Genomic DNA, 19,039 nt, shown 5'->3' with positions numbered 1-19,039 from the left:
GAGAGGAGGTGCCACACCATAAGGTAGGGAAGGGAAACACTACATCATACAAAGGGAGTGAATACCACACCGTGGCATTCATTGGTGAGTCTGTGAATTCGTGACCGAATACAGAGAAGCCATTGTTTTTCAGCGTACTGTGTAAATCTCTTCACCTTGTGTCAGATCAGCGACATGCTGACTTGTTCCACACGTCAATCATAAAGCTTTCGGTCCCTCAACTCCACCTTAGATCACTGTGATTCCTTATCACTGCATGACATAGTGCAGTTCTCACTGACTGTGGGACTTCCCTGGAGGAAGCACAACATAGTAGGTTCTGTCCTGTGAGTGTATGCACACTTGTGTGTGTATGCATAGTTGTGTAAGAATGTGTGTGTGTGTGGTTGATTTCAAGTATCATCCTTAATTACTCTTATTTATCAGTAAACCCAAAGCTCACCAACTCAGATGTCTTCTGGAGAGCTCACCTACAGGAACCTCCTGTCTCCACCTCCTAAACACTGGGGTGACAGGTGGGTCACCATGTCCACACAGGTTTCTCCGATGCATAAGGAGGAACTTCCAGTCATCACAATTACCCAGCAAGTGTTCTATCCTCTGAACCATCTCCCAGGTCTGTAGTTTTTATGTCTAATGATATGAGGCTTGTCTATGTGCATACACTTAGAAAGTTCACATGGAAATGTCAACATGAGAGAATCACTGAAAAAAAAAAACCACTTGGGCATATACCCAAAAGATGCCCCAACATATAACAAAGACACGTGCTCCACTATGTTCATAGCAGCCTTATTTATAATAGCCAGAAGCTGGAAAAAACCCAGATGCCCTTCAACAGAGGAATGGATACAGAAAATGTGGTACATCTACACAATGGAATACTACTCAGCTGTCAAAAACAATGACTTTATGAAATTCATAGGCAAATGGATGGAACTGGAAAATATCTTCCTGAGTGAGGTAACCCAATCACAGAAAAACACACATGGTATGCACTCATTGATAAGTGGCTATTAGCCCAAATGCTTGAATTACCCTAGATGCACAGAACACAGGAAACTCAAGAAGGATGACCAAAATGTGAATGCTTCACTGCTTCTTTAAAAGGGGAACAAGAATACCCTTGGGAGGAAATAGGGAGGGAAGGGAACAAGAATACCCTTGGGAGGAAATAGGGAGGCAAAGTTTAGAACAAAAGCAGAAGGAACACCCATTCAGAGCCTGCCCCACATGTGGCCCATACATATACAGCCACCCAATTAGATAAGATGGATGAAGCAAAGAAGTGCAGGCCGACAGAAACTGGATGTAGATCTCTCCTGAGAGACACAGCCAAAATACAGCAAATACATAGGCAAATGCCATCATTAAACCACTGACCTGAGAATGGGACCCCATTCAGAGAAAGGACTAAAAGAGCTTGAAGGGGCTTGAGACCCCATATGTACAACAATGCCAACCAACCAGAGCTTCCAGGGACTAGGCCACTACCCAAAGACTATACATGGACTGACCCTGGGCTCCAACCTCATAGGTAGCAATGAATAGCCTAGTAAGAGCACCAGTGGAAGGGGAAATCCTTGGTCCTGCCAAGACTGAACCCCCAGTGAATGTGATTGTTGGGGGGAGGGCGGTAATGGGGGGAGGATGGGGAGGGGAACACCCATATAGAAGGGGAGGAGGAGGGGTTAGTGGATGTTGGCCTGGAAACCGGGAAAGGGAAGAACAATCGAAATATAAATAAGAGATACCCAAGTTAATAAAGATGAAAAAAAAAAAAAGAAAGAAAAAGAGAGAAGAAACTCAACCCAGGGAACTAACTGGATTGGATACTGTAATATTCTTTAATGCGATTGCAAGACAACAAGACACTCAAGTAGGTATGCAAACTAGACACAGTCAGCCCTCCATGCCTGCCAGTTCTCCCTCTGCTGATTCAAGTAACAGTGGATTGAAAATATTTTAAAGGAATACGTGTATACTGAAAACACACAAACTTTTTAGAAAATAGAAGTTAGTGTGAATAGGAATCAAAAGTCACCTGAAGAACACTGAAGACTATACACCTGTCCTATGCAAATACAATACTTATTTATCAAGGGGACTTGGGCATCTATGGACGACGCTGTCTATAGGTAGCCCTGGAACCGTCCTCCATGATTACAGAGTTAACTATATATAATAAAGGAAGTCTCTCAAACCATTGGTGCAAAAAACCCAACATTTTGAGCAAAGAGTGCTAGACAGCTAAATAGTCAGTAAATTGAACTTCCCAGACAAGACTGCTGCAGTGAGGAGCGCTGATGCTTCTGAGAGGATTCCTGGAGTTAGCATCGTGAGGCCAAATGGTGTGATGTCTATCTGCTTCCTGGGAAACAGAGTCTACGACTCAGGGTATCCCCAGAGTAATAGTTGTTCTTTATATGACAATGAGATGACTGGTGTTTGGGGACCCCCCCACTCCAACTCATATAGCTTCAGGATTGGGCAGCATGTCAAGAGGATTTTCTGCCCAATCTCCATACCTCTAGCTAAGAGAGGGTAGGTGAAATTTAAGCTATCAATCAATGGCCAATAGTTTAATTGGTTATGCCTATAGAATGAAGGTTCTAATCAAACTTCAGGGCAAGGCCATATCATTTAGGAACTGAGGGTAATGGAGGCAGAAGGGTCTCTGGGATTTGATTTTTTAGGGTAGATCATTCTATTCACAGGATGGAGTAGGTGTCTATGATGATACAACAATAAGCAAGTTGCAGGCATCAACTATGACAATAGGAGATTCCAATATGTATCAAACACTCACAATGTGGTAGCTTAGGGCTAAGGGGCAGCATCCTCTTCTTTTCCCATGGACAGTACCCTGAGAGGTGGTCATCATACAGACGGACATTCTGAGAAACGGGAGGCCAGGTTCCTATGGCGGGAGAAATGTGCTCTAACTACAAGCTTGACGTTTGTGTAACTACAAGCTTGACGTTTGTTTTCTGCCTGGGCAGGAGCTATCAGCACTCAGGCTGGCCTTATGCCTGCAGGTGTGATCACCTGGCAGTACAGGGAGTGTTTGTGCAGGACCGAGGGCAGTTCCTGACAAGCGTGGGATGCCATGGGCTGGGAAGGAAGGAGGGTGAATGTCTAAATATGGTCATCAAAGAGAAGTTTGGAAACATGATGTGAGAACACAGGCTACCCTTCTCCTGGCATCTGGTCTTCCCAACATCCAATGATATCATCCACCCATTAAGAGTCATTACCCAGGCCTCTACCCCACCAGGCTACCACTTAGTGCTCTGGACAGATACATGATATATTGCAGGTTCAAGAAAAGTCCTTTTCTTTTGCTCACTCACCATTTCCACAAAATTTGTTATTCTTGTCCTCACAGAACTCCATTCTAACACAGTGGGTCTATCCCTTCCTTCTAAATTAGTAGCATTCAGTACCAACAATGGTGCCATCTACCACCTCCAGTGTCCCTGTCAGCTCACTAGTCACTACATCTCACAAGGAGACTCTTTTCTGAGGTTTCACATTTCTCTCTCTTCTTACCAGACCACCATGGACCTCCTTGGCCATCCAGTGAGTCGCCTTCCAGTCCTCGGACTGCTATGTTTGCATGTGTTAGGTTCCTCATTTCCTCTGTTGAATTCTATCTCCCCAGAGATAATAGAGTCTTAACTCCCAGGATCCAGGAATTTGGCAATAGAGTCTGCCATTAAGATGAGGTCATCAGGGAGGGTTCTAACCCCATACGACTGTGTCCTTAGGAAGAAAGGGTGATTTGGACCCAGACGACATGCACATCTCTGCTAAAGGAACGTGAATTGAGGTAAAGGTTCTGAGAACTTGTTACAGGTGAGGAAAAGCAAAGACTTCCATCTAAGTAGCAGAAATCAAAGGCACCAATGAGCTTTCCTTAAGACAGAAACACTCCGCCAGCACCCGGAACCTGATTCCTGGCCTCCACACCTAAGGCTCCCTTGCTGTTTAAGTCACCAAGTTCACGGCGCGTGGCTTGAGGAACTCTAGAAAAGCAACACGGTGTCTAGGCTTTTGTCTAAAATGTACATTTTACCATGCCAGTCTCTGCTTAGAATCTCCCACAGTAATGGACACTGTGGGTTCTGTTTACTGAGCACCTACTGAGGGCCAGTTAACATCATCTCTAACTCTTACAACATCCCTTTAAAGAAGACAGCGCTGGTCTTGATTTCGCAACCGGAAGAAGAAGAAAAAAAAATCTTCCTAAAGGCTAAGTCAGTGACCCAAGGGCACACAAGTAATCAACGTGAATACTAACTTTTCTTCTCGTTCTCTTAAGAGTGACGAGGTTAGCACGTGTGTTCTAGTATAGTGGGGTTTAGGGAACGTCTCTTGTAAAGGACAGGCTAGCAAACAATGCAGGCTTTGGGGAACATATGGCCTCTGCCCAGATGACTCAACTCTGCCACAGGAGCCATCAAAACGTCATGGATAATGTATAAACAGGTAGTCGCAAATTAGAATGTTATAAATTCTCATTTATTTTTTTTTTGGTTCTTTTTTTTTTTTTTTTTTTTTCGGAGCTGGGGACCGAACCCAGGGCCTTGCGCTTCCTAGGTAAGCGCTCTACCACTGAGCTAAATCCCCAGCCCCATAAATTCTCATTTATAACAGACCAGTTGCAGGTCAGGTCTGGCCCTTGGGTCATCGCCTACCAAGTATGTTTCATAGGTTTGCTTTATGCTATCATGTGTTCCTGTGGCTTCCATTCTTTCTTCTGCTGCCTACATTTTACAAGTTCCGACTTGACAGGACCTTAGGACCTGTGACACGGTCAGCGTGCTAAGATAAACAGCCTAAGTCAAAGTCTACCATCTTCTTCATTGGCTACAAGACTTTCACACCTCCCCTGACCCACAATCCTCCGTGTTTCTCCCAGCCATACCTCATTTTTTCGTAGCCAATATCCTGCACTTCCTTAGCAATACCAATACTGAGAGACAAGTAGGGAGGGAGAAAGAAATGGGGAGGGAAGGGAAGGAAAGGGAATGGGGAGAGGGAAGGGTTGGAGAAGGGAGGAGACAGGAGGGGAAAGGGGGGTATGAACCCCACCCACCCAGAGGCAACGCATGGAATGGTTGGGCATCCTTGTGGTCAGTACAGATGGGAAGAGAGGGCGATGAGGAGTGCCTAACTCCTTCACACGGAGAGTTATAGCCTCATATGTTAATGAATATTCAAATCCAAAGAGATTAAATTAGGAACCAGCAGTGCTTGGCAGGTCTCCCAGGCTTGCCCGGTCGATACTCACCTGAGCTGGTACTGTAGATACTTGTAGTAGCTACTTTCTCTTTTGTCATCGCTGTCAGAACCTGATTGGTTTAGGGATGGTCTCTGAAGGCAGCCAGCAGAGCAGAAAGACAGGAAGAGCCTGAGGCAGGTAGATGTGCAGAGTCCTCAAATCTGCTTCCCCATCCCTACCTCCAACCGTCTAATTTGGGAAGCAGGGTATCCCTTTGGTTAAGCCACTGGAGTTTGGATTTCTGAGTTCTCTCTCTCTTTTTTTGTTTCCGGTGCTGAGGACCAAACCCAGGGCCTTGCACTTGCAAGGCAAGCGCTCTACCACTGAGCTAAATCCCCAACCCGAGTTTGGAATTCTGAACCTTGGGTACTTGATCCATCCTGGCTGAAAGGCCCAGTCAGGAACAGGGCAGACCCCAGGCAAAGACCTCAATTTCTGGAAGGTAGTAGGTCCTCAGTAAATATGTAAGGATGGCTTGGTGCCTCAATAAACGCACTACTAAAAGAAGGTAGAAGAATTAGGTTACAGAGAACTTTCCCTCGGAAAATGATATGTTTATAGCTATCATGCCCTACTGTGTGCCTCTGGTCTCATAATCTCCATAGGTCTTGGAGGTATTGGCATCTCCTTTGTACAGACCGGAACCTGAGACTCCAGGAGGCTCGGCTTAGCTTGCTGATCATGGCAGGGCTGAGATCTGAATTCCTTCTTGGGGGATGCTCCAATACGTGTCCCTTTTTGTAGTCCAAGCTGGAATTACAATCAACCCGCTGGGCAACTGAACTTAGATCAGAGGTTCGCTGGATACATTGGAGTAGCAATCCAGCCTCACTGTTTAATCCTGGACATGTTTTTTCTTGCTTTTCTGAGTTTTCCTATTTGTCGATCTCAATGTGCTCGCTTAGTAAGAGAAGGGGAGGGGCGTTAACAGCACCTGACTTGAGTCCTCGGATTAAATGCGACTATGTGTGTAATATGATGAGCCAGCACCGGCCCGGAATTATTATTCATCAACATCAACATCAACATCACCCTTGCCCCACTCCCTGCCCTGCAAGAGTCTGTGGCAAGAGTGGAGGCTGACTCTGAATGAAAATCTCCAACGCGGATGTCGGGGTGAGCCAAGCCCTTGCAGCTGTGGGGTCGAACCCGTGTGGTTTTGACTTCACAGGCTTGGTTTCTCACTTCTCCCTCACAACGTTGCCGTTCTCTCCACAACACTGATCCCCGTGGTCTCAAGATGCCTGGTGGATTTCTCTTCCCACGCGAAATCCTGGCAGTTTGTGGAGTTCATTGTCAGGCGGTGCCGCAGCAGAGTCCCTGAGAGCTGGCCTCTTAATCCCCACGCAGGTGTCAAACAATACCTGATGGGTGGAGAACATTGAGCTCCTCTCTGGCTCCTTGCCCATCTCACTTTAGCACCAGAACAGCCTGGGAGTAGGGTAAGTCTGAGACAAGAGGCGGAGGCAGATTTGGATCTTAGATGCTAATCTTCGCAACCAGAGGGTTTGAATCTATCTTGGCGCGCACACAGGCACATGAAATCCTCAGGGCCAAGAGCTGGTTACAGGAAGCCCAGGTGGTTGAAGACAGACAGGGCTAGGTGCTTCCCTACCGAGGCAAGCATAGCAAAGTCCTGAAATGCAGATTTACCTCAGGAAAGACTGGGACAGGAAATTGCTGTAGAGAGCTTGGTCTTTGAACCTCAAGATGATTTGTTCAAACGCCAGCTTGTGAATCACGTGACTTGAAGTCCATCACGCAACAACCTTGTTGCTACTTTCTCACTTGCAAAGTGGGGAAAGCAATAGCACCCACACTGCTATGAGCATTTCAGGAGACAGTTTAGGACAGCCTCAGTACATTGTTAGAGAAACCATTCCTAACACTGAACATTGGCTATGGGAATCATATCAGCCCAGGGATGTGTCCCATGAAAACCCCCAAGCTGCTCAACAATCCATTGAAAATTCTGTGCTCTGAGAAATGCATTCTGCATTTTCTATTGTTTTGCGCCATATCCCTTCTCTCCTGTTCCATTCCCCATCTCTTGAGACAGGTCTTACATATCCCAGGCTAGCCCCAAACTATGTTGCTAAAAATGACCTTGAACTTCCGATTCTCTTGCCTCCACCTCCAGAGTGCTGCAATTAAAGACCTGTGCCACCACACCCAAAGCTCTGTTCACACTAGGTAAGCACGCCACCAACTGACCTGTATCACCAGCCCCTCTTACCTAGATCTGCTAATGGCGGTTTGTCTTGTGATAAATTCATTCGTTTTTAATTTATTTTTTTTTTAGAATTTCATATACAAGTGCTTCGTTGGCATTATTTCCACCTCTCCCTGCTCAAACCGTTTCCATTTCTTCCTACTCGCGCTCAAATTCAAATCCACTCTCTCTTCTTTAGTTACCAGTGCTGCGCATGTGTAACTTACAAAGTCCGTTTAGTGTTGCTCATATGTATATGTGTTCAGGGACGACCCTTGAGATTGGATGACCTATTGGGAGAGCTCTGGAGAATACCGATTCTCCATGAGCAGTCATCATTACCTGTAGCTCATCTAGGGGTGAGTCCTTGGGACGTTCTCCTGCTTCGTTGTCATGTCAACTGGTGTTGCCACTTGGAAGGTCTCATTCAGGCATCCTCACTGTTGGGGTTGTATGGCTCGTGTCTAACGTCTCTTCTTATCACTGTCTGTTTTCACCTATTATTAATAGTTAAAACCATGTGGTGCAGCCCCTGCTTTCCAAAGGCTTCCGGTCCAAATGGAGGAAACACGAAGAATGTTAAAGATATAAAACGACGCTGGCCCAAGACAAGCTTTAAAGGTGAATACCAACATGGACAGCGGAGAACACAAGTCTGGAAATAATCTTCCAAAGTAAATGTACAGGAAGAAAAGACGAGACATCTTGGCCGTGGTTGTGCCCTCCCAGAAGACAAGGATACGCAAACCTCCAGGTTAGGAGGAGTAGCCCTAGGTCACATCTGTGTACAAGTTACCGTTCGCTCCTCATCCTGCGTATGCAGTTGCTTCTGTTTGGTTTTGTTCCTCCTATGACTGTGCTTTTATTCAGGGGTGTTTTTCTCGCCTTTCCTAAAACAAAGACCTTTATTCCTATTAGCATTCAATATTCAAGCACACAGACATTCTTAACGGCAAAGGAGGCTGAGAAATGTCTGTCATGGTAGTTTGATTAGGAATGCCTCCTCCCGACCCCCCTCCGCCGGATAAGTATGAGTTTGAATGCTCCGCCCATAAGGAGTGGTACCATTAGGAGGCGTGGCCTTATTGGAGTAGGTGTGGCCTTGTTGGAGGAAGTGTGTCAGTGTGGAGGCGGACTTGGAGGTTACATGTGCTCAAGCCACACCCAGTATGGCACACAGTCTCCTTCCGCTGCCTGAGGATCAGGATGGAGAACTCTCAGATCCTTCTCTAACACCATGTCTGCCTTGCACGCCGCCATGCTTGCCCCCATGATGATAATGAACTAAACCTCTAAAATTGTAAGCCAGTATCAATTCAGTGTTCTCCTTTATAAGAACCGCCATGGTCATGGTGTCTCTTCACAGCAATGGAAACTTTAAGACATCAGTCATCCGCGTACTTCCTAGTCTGCTACCCGAAGCATGCCTCTAGGGGCAAAAGGGATTGTGGTTCAAACTCTGATGAATAGTTGCAAGGTCTCATGTCCAGAGAGAGGCTACAGCTAACTTCGGAGAGGTCCATATGGACCGGAATGTGTGTGGGTGTGTACAGCAGATGAGTCTAGGACATGACTAAACACCTAAACTTACCACACAGAGAGGCTCTTCCTTAGACCCCCAGCCCCATCTCTCAAAGACAAACGGACCGGACCGTGAGCAGCAAGGCAAAGCTTTGCCAGTGAAAATGGAGGTCTCAGCAAGGTGTTTGCCCTGGGAGGAAGTGTCAAACTGCAGCATGGCTGCAGTAAAGAGATGGGAAGAGAAAGTTAAAAGACAGACAACCTGCTCCAGCCTGGGCCCCAGCGCACTGCTATTCTACAGGGGGAGGAGAGCAAAAAGCAAGCGGGAAGCGGGAGGAAGGAGGACTGGGGCTCAGAATGTCTAAAGCTGTCATGCATGCTGTCCTGATAATCCGAATCAGTCTTAAAGGAGTCCTTCCCTGCCCCTCCTCCACCCTGTGCTTTGTTCCCAGTCTGTGCCTTAGCGTCCCCCCCTGCCCCAAGTCCCCACTTTCTTGTCTGGCCTTAATGGATCCACACCTTGATTCTTGTTTTCTTCCCTTCCAATAACCAATACCCAATAGTTGTTTATTGGACATCATAGCAGACCGCATGGTATTTGTCTTTCTGATGTTCTCTTTATCAGCTTCTTCCTTCCCACTCAAATCCCATCGTGTTCCAGAAAGCAGGGTGGACCATCAAATCACCTCTCCTTCTGGACCTTCTCTGCAGCTAGAAAAACCACTAGGCAGGTATCTCTGTCCCTTAATGAAAAAAGGAAAAAAAGAAATTGATCCCAGGGAATAAACCCTTCTCCTTAAACCTTTCTTCTCTGTCTACTAGGGGCCCTTGATGCTAATCCCTCCTTAGAAGCATGCGGAAGAGCATCATCGCAGAGCACGTGATGTCAGATCCAGAGAAGCAGGATCCCACGTGACTCACTCAAACAGCTGCACTTGCCTTGGGCCACCTACTTCTAGACATTTTGTTAAGTGGGTGTATTAGTTTCCTATTGCTGCCGAGACCACAAACTTAGCTGCCTAACGCATCCTGCATTTATTCTTTCAGTCCTGGGGGTAACGCTCGAAGTCGGTCTCACATGACTGAACTGTTAGCAGAGTTCAATGAGGGAGGGTCTGTTTCTTCGACTCCTTCAACTTCTAGTAGCCGTCTGTGGTCCTCAGCTGTGGCCTCTTCCCCCATCTTGGATTTAACTCAGGCTTCTACATATAGGGTTTGCTGGCCAAGTTCCTTCATCCCTTGCCACAGACATGTTTGGCATCGTTCTCCACATTGCTTCCGTCACATACACATCTCATACCCTTGTGGGGCAAGTGGTAAGGCTGAGCCAGCTCAAACCCCGGGGAATCTCAGAATTGAGAATGGCAGGCATTGAGCCAGCCTCTGCCAAACTACCTGATCTGGAACACATAACCACGACACCCCACTGTGAGGGCCATGACAATTGGTCACGTAAAGACCTGGAGATCTCCATGCTAATGAGGTATCTAGATAGGCCCCAGGTGTTTAGCCAATGAACCTCCCTCACTGGGCATCCCTTCCTACAAAAGGTATTTAATCTCTGGTTCAACCTGAGTAAAGTGTATGTATTTACGTTGCCCATCAAATAAAACAGTTTGGACAATCAAGGAAAGCCTCCTTCATCAAGGATTGCCTGTGTGTATGTGTGCTTGGGTGGGGATGGGGGTGGGAGGTCTTTGTTGTAGAGACCCATGCCTACATCTCCCAGAGAAAGCCTTCTCTCTTCTAGTCCCTCTGTACACTTGTACACTCAAGACTCACTCAAAACCAAACCAAATTCCACCCCTAGTTCCTGGGTCAGCCTTCCCCTTCCTTCTTGGCTCATAGACTCCATGAAGGGAAGCACAAACCCATGAACCCCCATTCTCAACTCCCAGCAGTCTGTCAGCAGTGCCTGGGTGCACAGGAACCATAGCATCTGTCTCAGACTCTGCTGTTTCTCGCCTGGAAGAAACATGGAATGGAGCCTTTATTACTGACTGTGTTCTGCCTTCCCTGAACCTTAGCAGTGAGGTAGGCACGCAGCCCAGCATACCCCTACCACCTTCTTCTTTCTGAGGATGACTGTGATGGCCTCAAATCACATTAGGGTACACGACTGGCATCAAGACAAGCTCCCCATCTCGGCATCCTTAACTTCATCTCATCTCTGAAGTAGCCTTGACTACTGGAGACAATACGATTCTGTTTCTGGGCTTAGGATGAGGACAGCTCTGAGGTTCATGATTTAGCCTAAATCTTGTCACAGGGACAAAACGCCCTTTACCTGGTGTCATCTACTGTTTCTTGGGTATGTGTTGCTCAAGCCCAAGCTGATGCTATTCATTCTGCATCTTCAGCACTGTGTTTACCCCTAGAGATGCTTCAACAAGACAAGGTACCCTTGCCAGATTTTTATGCGTCTATAACTATTTGTTTATTTGCTGACCTTACCAGGGGGCACAAAATGGACAAGTCATATTTGTCTGTCATCCCAGAACTCGTCACTTCAATAGAATAGAGTCCTCCAACTGCTGAGTAAAGGAAGAATCCGATAGTCACAACTCAGCCTATCCTAAACACAGATACACAAGTTAATTGTAAGCATTGATGAAGAGGAAGGTGGAGAAAACTAACATTCTGTCCTAGTAGTCCCCAAAAGATGTTCCTACAACAAGATCCTAGATAAAAATAAAAGGTGGGAGTGTCTATTTTTTTAAAAAGGCAAGTTTACAAAAAAAATTTTACATAGCTCCATGACACTGTGTAACGAAAGACCCTGATGAGCTCAGCAGTCTTCACACTTCCTAACCCTGACATCTCTCAAATTCTTCCTTGGAAAAAACGTTTTGAGCAGCGGCTCTCAACCTGTAGGCCGCAACCCCTTGGAGGTCAACTGATCCTTTTGTGGGGGTCGCGCATATCAGATATATTGCAAATAAGACATTTACATTAGGATTCATAACAACAGCAAAATTACAGTTAAGAAGTAGCAACGAGATAAATTTGTGGTGGTGATCAGGGGAGGGGGCAGCACAACCTGAGGAATTATATTAAAGGGCCACAGGTTTAGGAAGGTTGAGAACCACTCTCTTAGGGAAATTCTTAGCCTTTCTCAGGTCTACGGGGCCTGCAGGTGCACTCCACAGTTACTAAAGGTTCACGTGTGCAAAGGCTGCTGAATGCAAGGCCTGCTGTTGTCTGAGAGGGTGTTGTGGGTGGGGAAGGACTTCCAAGAACATGGCAAAGACAGGTGAGGCAATATACTCCATTGCAAAGGCTGACTGCTTTGGTCCAGGTGGCCCAGTCAATGAAGTTTGTGGAACAGATTTAGGCTTGGCCTTCTGGAAAAGCATTCCTGTGTCATCTGATTTTAAGAATGCTGACAATTCTCAGCCACCCCAAGCCAGATGGCAGCCAAAGCATGGGGCTCAGTCTCTTAAAGAAATCCCTTCATCTTTGTTCCCAATCTGTGCCTTAGGCCCCTCCCTCTCTCAACTAATGGACCTCATCTTCTTCCCAACAGCTCACCCCCATTTCACTCCATCACAAGAATCCACAGAATCCACCAACATCTTGAGTGTTACTGCTCCTGCTTCTTCTCAGCTGCTAATGCTCCCAAGAAATTCTCACAGCACTCAAACCAGTCCCCAGGTTCTTCTGGTCTCCTCTACAAACCAAATAGGGCATTTGTCTCTGCAGCGACAAAGCAAACCGTGACATGTAGAACCCCAGGAGATCACTGGGTCAGTCTTGGAGGGGGCTACCATAGCATAGAAAAGCTATTACTTTTGAATGATGTTCATAATGATGAAGATGTCTCTCTATTTAAAAATTTTAGATACAGTTACTTAGCCATAACAATTATATCACAGATCGGAAAACTGGAGCAGAAAGTAAGGCTTGCAAAGCATCATGGGTAGAAACTCTAGGCCCCTTGATCCCTGAGAGAGCATCATTTCCAGCACACCATGAAGAACTTGTCATGGAATGCACCAGACCAGATAAAATATTCCATACAAAATCTCCAAGAGACTAAGTTTTGGGTCAAACTCCCTTAAACTGCTACATCGATAAGATGGGAATCTGCTTTTAAAAGGTAGAAAATGGGTTTTTAAAGATGAAATGTATTATAGTAACCAACGTATTACCCCCAGGGACTCCACTCAATAACTGAAGTCCTATGTCATTCCTATCTCTGGAAGCCACCCCTAGCTGCACATTTGTTTGATGGGGGAAAGGGGTCTCTACCCATTCCCTCAAGCCTTTCAAATTCTATCTACCCTCTCCAAATTCCTAGTCATTTGTAGAAATCAGACCAAGGAAAGAAATGTTATTTTTTATCCTTACAGGGTTTTATATGGTTCTATGCATAAATAAATATTTCAAAGAGTGGGCACCAGCCCACTTTCCCATTCCCAATACCCCAAACTCAATGAAATCAATGTGAAGTCTTGATTTACTCTTTAGAAAATGTAAAGAGGAAGTTTAAAGCAGAAGTCCTCCATTTGTCAACTTAAAGGTTTGCTCAGTGGATAAAAGTGATCATCATACAAACTTGACATCCTGAGTTCAAACCCCAGAACCCACAGTTATTTCATGTAGCTTTGCTAAGCTCCAGCAATGATCTGTGCTACTAGCTCTCACCCAGCTTTTCTTGAATCCACAGATAAAAGACACAGACACATACAGTTGTGCAATTTCAACTTGCCTTTTGACACAATTGCTGGGTGCTACTGTCTCCCATCTGGAGAATTGTGCACTTATCAATACTCTTAGCATTGTGCCTCTCAAACCTTTAATTGTTCAGTTACATCTAGTTCCTTCTAAACATCTTCAATCTCCTGCTTGTAGGAGTGGCCTCAGGCCACTGCTCCACCAGGAATCTCACATGGCTGGTCACCTTTTCTCCCTCAGAAGCATGGCAAATTCTCCCTTCTCTCCTTGTGTCTGTCTGCTTGCCTTCAGAGACCTAGAAGTCCACCTATTCCTTCTGCCCAGCAGAAGACCCATGGCTTCTTTACAGACAGATCAAGAGCCAATTGGGTAACAGGACCTTAGCATTAGAACCACCCCTACTCACAGTTGAGGGAAAGAGCTGACTCTTAAAGGTTGTCCTCTGACCTCGACATGTGCACCATGATACACACAAGTTCCCTCCCCACATGTCATACACATACTAACATAATGATAGACAAAAAATTTTAAAGCTGTTTTAAAAGCTGTTTAGTTGAATGGCACAATGGAACCTACTTCTCAAATGTATTAATCTCTGTTAGGCTCTCTCTCTCTATGTACTTCATCCCATCGTGACTCTTATTTGGGGCACAAACTAAGTTTTGCTTTCAGGGCTGAATTCACTCTTAATACTGGCACTACCATCCCAGTACAGAAAGGAAGATCTTAATCTCAGAGAGCTTAACTCATTGATCAAAGTTACTTACACAGCCAGCAAGTGGCAAAGCCTGAATTCACATGTGGATGCCACACATGAAAACTCACGTTTGTCCCTCTGGCACTTTAGTCTCCAAAGCATGATATATTAAGAACGCTGTTTGATACTGGCGAGGTTTTTGCATGGTGCCAACTCTATGAGTACCTCTCTTTGAGTTAATACTGAATACATGGGAAGGAACAAGGAGCCTTTGGGATTTTTCAATCTCTTTGACCTGTTGTTGAAATAGGACGGGAAACATTCCATTGCTTATAATTGAATGATGTAAACCTCAAGGGTCCAGATTATCAATTCGATGACCATATTCCCAGTTCTATTCTTTGTATTTGAGGGTTCAGAGGTCCCATCAACCCTTTAGATGTCTGTCAGCCTTGCCACCTCCTGTGCTCTAGACAGATTACAGAAATAAATGGCAACACCACCTTCCCATCACCTGGCTGAACACTGAGTGCTAATGGTGTCCTTATTATTGCCCCTCACCTCAGGCAATTGGAAGCACAGGTATCTGAGGGAGTCCCCAGATTCAGCATCCATGCAATTATCTACAGAAATTGCTAAGCATGCAGAAAACAGCTAAAACCACAGAGATCTACCCAGATAACCATCGTGGATTTCATATAACCAGAACCCAAAGTTTCAGTACTGGCTTGCCTTGAAACTGGAGTTGCCTAAATTCATGATTATTTCAGAGGAGCTGGTTTTCAAGGTGTAGCTCATGAACTCAGAGGCAGGCATGATGTCTTTTGCATTTACCAGGTTGATTTCAAAAACTAAAGCTCCTTAAGCCTGAAGTGTCATGTGTGTTTTGTAACCAATTATCTACTTCATCAGGTCTCTACTGCCTGAAGAAAGAGTCACAACCTCTGAGTATATTCCCAAAGAATCTGGCTCCCCAGCTGGCAACAACGATCATCAGCTTCCAAATTGGGCATGTTAAGGCACTTAGACATATCATCCTGCAGATCTAAAAATAAGACAAAGGGTAGTTTTATGCCAAAGAAGAAAGGTGGGGAGACTGTGAACGACCAAAGTTTTCTTCATCACAACCACTCCCATTTGCTTCCATAATCACCAAATATACCACCCACTGTTAATATCTAAGTTTCCCCTGGAATGAGAACCACCAAAGTGAGTCCCTCTCAACAAAGGTTCATGGAGTTGAGGAGACAGGCAGTGGGAGAAGTGGGGGGAGATTATGCAGAGAGGCTGAGACACAGCTAAACAGAACACAAAAGATAATCAGAGGCCCCAAAGATGAGAGGCCAACTGCTCATTCGATGGTGCTAATCCTGCCAGAGGAGTTTCTAAAACTCTTACACACACACACACACACACACACACACACACACACACACACGTACCTTTCACTCTTCCTGGAGTTGCTAAAAGACCCAGGGTGTGCGTGTGACATTTAAGTGTTGTATTACTCTTCAGTTTCTATCCCATCAGAAATATCTTCTGTATAGACTCTACTGCGAAACCACATCTGAAGTCCCTTGTCACTATCTCATTGCTAGCATTGCTCTCCCTACCATTGCCAGAAATGACTTGTTCTCTCTTGGCACTCGTTTCCAGAGGACCTGAACAAGAACCTTCTGAGGTTAGGTCAGAGAAGTGAGACCCATGTCACACCCACTACATGATCCGCCATCCTCTGGATAATTCCACACCCAGAAATAAGACTGGTCTCCACTCTACTCTTTATTTGAGGTCAATTATAACTCAGGAGTGTTCAGTCTTTCAGTAGACTCACCCAACTGTCCTTTCATACACATTGAATAAATACTTCTGCTATTTCATCTAATTGCCAGAGCAATAACACATGATAGATAGCTTAATGCATCCCTTATATCCCTGGTGTTTCTCCAAGATGCTTCATCTTGAGCTAAAATGGAATAGCTTAAGACAAGCCAGCTGCCTCTCTCTGACTCTAGCCCCTCCCATGTTGCAAGATCTCAAGTGTTCTGGGGATTCTTTCCTCCGAATTAGCTACTTTTCCTGGGCTCTCAATAAGCTTAACACCCTTCACATTACCAGATTTCACCACCTTTGCACACAATTTGGAGGAGCAGTTTTATGGGGTGGAAGAAATCCAGGAGGGACACTTGCTTAGCATCCATCTTTCTAATGATTTCTCTACTCGTGCTTCCTGCAACCTCGCCTCAAGTTAATAGAGCTCCTAATAGCTATCAAAGTTGCCAGTATGTCACAGTGTCATCAACAGAGAAATTATGGTCAAACTGTCACTTTTTTGGGTCTCAGGCAATAAACACTGGAGTATAATCCAGGGAGCAGATATTCAGGTCTGAGTTTCTCTTCTTTTCTCTCTGTGTGTCTTCTGCTTGCTTTTGCTTCTTAGCTCCACCCAAGACGCCCTCCTTTCAATGACCACATGGAAGAAGGAGGACACAAACCCCCAGAGATTGACTCCAAGAACCTGTGTGGGTACCAAAATTTGCAGGTACTACAGTCCCTTGTGTAAAAAAGATACAGTATTTGCATAGATGCCGTGTCCATCTCCCTGTGCACTTTCATAATCTCTAGCTTACTTATAAGCTAATGTAATGGTAGTCCCTGTCAATAGCTGTCAAATGGCATTGGTTTGGTAGAGATCAAAACTTTTCCTGAATATTTCTCAATGGGTAGTAGATCGAGTCTGCAGAAACAGAAGGCAAGAGTTTATTCAATGGCCCCTGAGTAGAATTCCTAGCAAGGGATCTGAGTGCCTCCATTTATGTAACACACTCATCCGTCAGTTAATCACTATTACCAGATGGCTTTAGAAGCTCTAGGTCATGTATACATGTGTGGTGGAGAGACTTCCTCCAAGATAAATGTCCATCAATGAACATGCAAACCTGGGGGAGAGAAAGGCCATGAGGACCCAACACAATACAAAAAACAACAGTCAACTAAGTAAACCAGGGAGCAAGGGAAGTGGTCCTTCTTGGGGAAGAGTACACTGGTGTTGGTTGTACAGTGCAAGATGGTCAGTCTTGAAAACATGCACACAAGTAAAATTATATGGACTCAGTTGGTCATGTTTAGGAATATATTTGTCTATAGAAATATATATATATATGTAACATATATATATGCATGCGATAACAATTAATGAAAGAAGAGGTCATAGATTTGAAGAAGAGAGGAGAGGGGTATATGACAGGGTTTAAAGGAAAGGAAGGAAGAAATGTAATTAAATTACAATTTCAAAAGTAAGCAAACAAAAAGACACAGGTTATTGGAAAGGCAGGAGAAAGATCCTTTAAGATCAGGAAGTAAACAACACAAAAGTTTCAGAAAATCCCTGAAACTGACCAGATTCACTAAACACCTGCTTCCTCAAGGATATAAGCAGTAAGAACTGCTGAGAGTATCAGACAAGATGAGCTGCTTCAAAGAAGTTGAGAACATCGCTTCTCGGCCTTTTGGCTAAGATCAAGTGTAAAGAAGTTGAGAACAACCACACTACCTTAAAGAAACAGACTAGCCAAACTGCCTTAAAGAATCAAGTATCAACTGGTCCACCTGGAAAAGGTTTAGACCACCAGAGATAATCTCCAACATTTCCATCTGCCTTCAGGTTGTGCAGTACAACCCAGGTTTTCAGTTTTGTTTTAGCCATCTCCCATTCTGGAGTGGGCTTCAGTGATGAAGCTATCTTTTGAATCATTTCTGCTTCTATAAGTAATTGCTCCTCCATACTTCAGTAAGTAACCCCAATAAAATTCTTTGGTTTACCAAGTGAGGCTTTGATGGTATCATTACTTTGGCCTGTTGTCAACTCCCTATCTGGGATAAGTAGATATTTGGAATATATTATTAGAAGAGTGGTGACTCCTGTGGATCACTGTTGGAATGGGAAGGCTGGTTCCAGAAAACCTAAATGGAGTATTTTTCACTACAGAGTGAAACATCCTGTCATCAAAATAAAGGGAAGAAGAGTGTGTGTCTAGAAAGCAGAGGAACCTCATACCTCCTTTCAGTATCTTCAGTCCTGGCATAAACTATATTTTTAAGTAAGTACATAACCAGACCTGGGGATTTACAAGCTAGAGTCTGCAAGGCCAAGAGAATCGTGTACTTGAGCGTGTTTCTTCCTTTATTTGGGATTCTTATCTTTGCTCATAAGTGGATTGACTTAAACCGTCATCCAAAACCCATTCCCTCGGTTTTGCTGAAGCTTTAAATTTGCTCTACAAGGTAATTTTATAAAATATCAGAGGTGTATTCCGTGCTGCTGCTCTAAATTACACTCACCTTCTAAGGCAACACAGTATTCTTGGACTTCCATTGAAGATGTGTGCCTCAAACTTAAAACCCACATATAACCTCTTTCGAAGATTTATTTATTTATTTACTTACTTACTTACTTACTTATTTATATGAATACACTGTAGCTATCTTCAGACACACCAGAAGAGGGCATCGGATCCCATTACAGATGGTTGTGAGCCACCATGTGGTTGCTATGAATTGAACTCAGAATCCCTCGAAGAGCAGTCAGTCAGGGTTCTTACCCACTGAGCCATCTCTCCAGTCCCACATATCATCTTTTTAAGAG

At 44.8% G+C, this 19,039-nt stretch overlaps 1 long non-coding RNA gene across 1 annotated transcript; it reads left to right on the top strand.

The window, feature by feature from the left end:
* The first annotated feature begins 6,357 nt into the window (after positions 1-6,357).
* LOC148004591 (uncharacterized) lies at positions 6,358-10,662 on the top strand. Its single transcript, XR_015625185.1, has 4 exons — positions 6,358-6,729; positions 7,428-7,480; positions 8,029-8,253; positions 9,843-10,662. It is a non-coding gene; the product is annotated as an uncharacterized LOC148004591 (long non-coding RNA).
* The last annotated feature ends 8,377 nt before the right edge of the window (positions 10,663-19,039 follow it).

This window comes from Rattus norvegicus, chromosome 7 (genome assembly GCF_021556685.1).
Source record: "Rattus norvegicus strain SHRSP/BbbUtx chromosome 7, alternate assembly SHRSP_T2T, whole genome shotgun sequence".
In the NCBI taxonomy this organism is placed as follows: Eukaryota; Metazoa; Chordata; class Mammalia; order Rodentia; family Muridae; genus Rattus; species Rattus norvegicus.
The sequence above is the reverse complement of the archived record's forward strand: the minus strand, read 5'-3'. Positions and strand labels throughout refer to the sequence as shown.